Below are 5,018 nucleotides of genomic sequence, written 5' to 3'. Positions count from 1 at the left end.
AAAAATGGAAACGCCTCTTACTTTGGCTTGAGAATTCGAGTGATATTGTTGTCCTTTCAAAAACCCACAAAAGCGTTGACTATCCACCTTCATTACATGAGTCTCTTGTACAAAGATAACATTAGCATTCATTCTATGGAATACTTTGAATATTTTTTTCCATTTGATCGGATGATTTAAACCGTTAGTATTCCAAGAAACAAAATTAATAACCCTATCCATATTGACAATATTTATTACAATTAACACATAAGGTTAAAAAAAGATGAACTCATGAATCTGGAAGAGGGAAGTAAGTTTAAGGAGGAACCGGAAGTCACGACACTGCAACCATTTTTGTAGTTTCATATGAGCCCATGAAGTAAAACTAAGCATAAAGCAAGCAAAAGTAAAGAAGAAAAATCCCCCTCCCTCCACCCTCAAAACCCCAGGAAAAAAGCCAAAAAGAGGCAAGCAAGCAATCTAACAGTAAAATTACCCCCATGTCTCAAGACGGCAACTCAAACAAAAAAAAAGTTGAATAAAAGATACAAACCACCCATATTATAAGGGTTGGTATGACAAAAATTAAAATATAAAGTTAGTATTATATTTATATATATATATATATATATAAATAAAACAAAAGGATTTTAAAAAATAAAAATTAAAATGATAAAACCCATAAATGAATAATACTGAATTAGTGTTTTAAAAGAAAATTTAAAACTTATTCAAACACATCAAAACAGATGTGACGTTCCAAGCACTAAAGCCTTTCAGAAGAAGAAACAACATTTTATTTTTTAAAAATCTTAATATTTAAATGTTAAAAATATAAAAAAGTATATACGAATTTAAAAGAAAACCCTAATAAATTACTTTCAAAACTAACAGATTAATAATATGAAAAAATAACAAACAGAATAAACCAAAAACGAACTTTTACCATGTATAAAAAATACATGTAAGCCATACATAATAAAAAAACATCATTTTATAAAAGATCCAAATCTATAGACTAATTATTACATTAGTCAACCCAATAAAATGTTATTCTTCCAGAAATCTTTGAGCATCCGCTAGAGATTTGAACAGCCGATAAGTTCCGTCTTCGAGAGAAACTCTCAAATGTGCTGGAAATAACAGTGCTTGCTTGTAGCCTTTCTGATGAATTTCCGACATAACCGATTTAAAAGCCAGTCTTGCCCTTAAAACTTCGGGACTGTAGTCTTCCAGAATACGGAATTTAAAATCTTGAAAGCTGATCATACCCTTTTTCCGTGCAGCCCGAATCAAACGTTCTTTGGTATGAGGGTAATGGATCCGGAGAATTACTTGTCGTGGTTTCAAACTTGAATCTGAATGAAAACGAGAAATGCGATGTGCACGGTCGATTATTAGAGGGGAATCCAGTACTTCTGAGCCAAAGACATCCACTAAAAATTTGGAGAAGAAAACAGTGAGATCGCCATTCTCAAATTTTTCCGGAATCCCAATTAACCAAAGATTTTGTCTTCGAGAGCAGTTTTCAAGATTGGTGATTTTAGATTTATAACGATCCATCTGTTGAGAAGTCGAAGTTTGCTGTTGTTGCAAAGTTTCAATTATACGATCTCTCTGGCGAGCGGCTTCTTCAAGAACTAAAATACTTGCTTGTTGTTTTTGTGATTCCAGTGTAAGTGCTTGAAGTTTTACGTCAAATTTCTTTAAAATTTCATCAAACGTAGAAAGCTTTGCGGTTAATTTACTCTCCAGTTTTCCAAGTCTGTCGTCCATAAGATTCGCAATTGCTTTTAAAGTTACCGGTTCTTTCGTCTGTTTCGATTCCTTTGCTTTAGACATTTCAGCGAGTTGAAAGTGATTCAAAGAGTTGAAAAAAATTTCATATGTTTAAACCCCTTTAGAATAGGTATAAAAAGATCAATTACGGGGTGTTTGTAGGTTAAAAAAAAGTAAGAGGTTTGGAGCAAAGCCTAAAACCGCTTCACTCCATAAGCGCCATCTTGAGACCTCCACCACTTCCATGGCATAAGAATACTTATGATAACTCAATCTAACCACAGGACTAATTGGTTATGATGTCCAGATAAAACACTATATTTATTCAATAACAAATTGTTGTTTTGTGAACAGTATTTCTTTTCAATTCTCGAACAGGTTTTGGATATTCTTCTTAACATGGAAGGTTCTGGATGGAAAAGCCGAGCACTTGTCCCATTTGTCTTTGGTATTATCATCAGTTTGCTTTGTCCCATCACTTGGTCAGCTAATATATTAGTTGTACCTGTCGATGGAAGTCATTGGATCAACATGAGAATTCTCTTGGAGGAACTGAAACCTCGTGGACACAACTTCACGGTGATTTATGTTGAGAAAAGTTGGTACATCAAAGAACGGCCCGACCTATATCAATCTATTGTAATTCCAATGAAATCCTTGAAATAAAGGATATAGTTGGTAAAATTCTTCAAAAAGCACTGCAGCTTGGACAGGATGGGTGGAGCTTCACAGATATTATTGAGTTCCAATATGAAATTCTGCAATATGTGCAGAATGCTCATAATGTGACATTGGTTTACCAGTGAAATACTTCAAAACCAAACAGTGCGAAGCCAACTTGAAAAGGCAAACTTTGACCTGGTGCTTACAGACCCTTATTATGTTACTGGATCAATGCTTGCTTATTATTTAAAACTTCTCTTGGTGTATAATGTTCGATGGTTAGAATCCGGTGAGGCTCATTTCTTCTTTACCCCATCCCCCCTTTCTTATCTCCCAGTCACTAGCTCATAACAGACAAAATGTCCTTTCTTCAAAGAACACAAAACTTCATCCAACATCTAATCTTTCAATCCATTGTAGAACTTACCATTTATCCCAACTACAATGAGCTCTGTCATCGATATTTGGGTCCAGACACAGATATCAAGACAATTCTGCTGAGGGCTGATGTGTGGCTGATGAGAGTAGATTTTGTATTTGAATTCCCAAGACCCACCATGCCAAATATTGTCTACATTGGAGGCTTCCAGTGTAAACCAGCCCAACCACTAGTGGCAGAGTTTGAAGAGTTTGTTCAAAGCTCAGGAAAGCATGGACTTATTGTGATGTCGTTAGGATCTGTTATCAATTCTTTGCCAAAGCAGATTACAATGGAAATAGCTGAGGCATTTGCTCAAGTACCCCAGAAGGTGATTTGGAGATATGATGGAGAAACCCCTCCCAATGTAGGTAATAATACACTACTGACAAAATGGATCCCTCAGAACGACCTTCTGGGACACCCCAACACACGAGTCTTCATTTCTCATGGTGGTACCAATGGCATTTACGAGGCCATCTACCATGGGGTGCCAGTGATTGGCATGCCTCTAATTTTAGACCAGTTTGACAATTTACTTCGACTTGAATCTCGAGGTGCAGCAAAGATGCTTAATGTTGCAAACATGCATTCAGCAGATCTATTACAGGCACTTAATGAGGTGATAAATGGCACATTTTACCGGGACAACATGAAGAAACTCTCTGCCCTCCACCGGGACCAACCAGAGTCGCCAATGGAGCGAGCCGTTTTCTGGATTGAGTATGTTGCCCGACACAAAGGAGCAGGCCATTTGCGTTCTGAATCCTACCGACTGCCCTGGTATGCTTACTATTGTGTGGACGTGATGGTCTTACTGTTGTCCATGTTACTCATGGTCACAGTGCTGATGGTTGTAGCACTGAAGAAACTTTGTCACATTGCCCAGAGGAAAAAGCAAAAGAATGAGTAAGGTTTCTCTAATTTGTTTTGGAAGATGGTGTTTTAAATTCTTTCAACTTAATTAAATAGGATTTTCTTGTTTTGAATACATGAAGCCTCCTTTTCAGATATTGTAAATGTAGTGAACCTCAAACATTAGTAATATATATCAGTGGATTTAAATCTTTTGTACAAAGATATGAACAGGAACAAAATGCAAATACCCAAATCAAATCAAACAGGAAAACTCATGTTTATCTATGATTATTTAAAATATGATACATTACCTTGTGATTCATATACTACCATAAAAACATGGAATTCTGTGCCTGAGAGAATACTCTTCGAACTATTCTGTCATGTCTCTATCAATTGACAAATGGCAAGAGGTCACATCACTGTCCCTTGCAATTTGTCATTGCTGCCCATTCCTGTTCCACATCCCCATTGTTATAGGTCGTGGTTTAACAGGCAAAAATGTCCCTCTTTGGTTGTTTGAGCTAGTTTGCAATATTTCCTCAACAAATGCATATCCACCTGCAGTCACTCAGCTCAGCACATCATTTTCGAAAACTTTGCCATTTATACAGGACGCACTTCTTTCCCTAACCCCCCCCCCCCCCATCCCACTCTCCCCACACTTTCCCTTTGTGATTCTCTTTTCTACGTGTCCCTCCCCACTGGATTCCCACCTGGCACTTAACCTTGCATTGAGACAGTGCTACACCCGCCTCTACACGTCCCTGCCACACCACCATTTAGTGTCCCAAACAATCCTTCGAGGTGAGGCAGCACTTCACCTGCAAGTATGTTGGGGGTTATCTACTATCGGCATGGCCTCCTCTATTGCCAAGAGAGTTGACCCTCAGGTTGGAGGATCAACACCTCATATTACGTCTGGGCAGCCTCCAATCTGATTACATGAATATCGAGTTCTCTAACTTCCAGTATTTCATCCTCTCTCCGCCTTCTCTCTTATTTTTTTATTCCCCATTCTGGTTACCCTCTCACCTCTTCTCTTCACCTCCCTGTCACTTCCGTGTGGCACCAAATCTCCTATCAGACTTCTTCTTCTTCAGCCCTTCTGCCATTCCACTTAGCTCCTTCCAGCTTCATACACCAACCCCTCCCCCATCTGCCCAACTGTAGCTCACCAGAGGAGAGTTTCCCACTCTCCCTTGCCGGACAGTACTCCTTCCCTATCCTCACATTATTCTGGATTCTGCCCTCTACCTTTCCATTCAGATGAAGGTTCTCAGCCTAAACCGTTGACTATTTATTCCTCTCTGTAGTT

At 38.2% G+C, this 5,018-nt stretch overlaps 1 pseudogene; it reads left to right on the top strand.

Annotated features, from left to right (window-relative positions):
• Nucleotides 1–2,160: 2,160 nt before the first annotated feature.
• On the top strand, nt 2,161–3,774 carry LOC140718923 (UDP-glucuronosyltransferase 2A2 pseudogene; annotated as a pseudogene).
• The last annotated feature ends 1,244 nt before the right edge of the window (nt 3,775–5,018 follow it).

Source organism: Hemitrygon akajei, chromosome 30, assembly GCF_048418815.1.
Source record: "Hemitrygon akajei chromosome 30, sHemAka1.3, whole genome shotgun sequence".
NCBI lineage: Eukaryota > Metazoa > Chordata > Chondrichthyes > Myliobatiformes > Dasyatidae > Hemitrygon > Hemitrygon akajei.
This window is presented reverse-complemented; position numbering and strand designations above follow the sequence as displayed.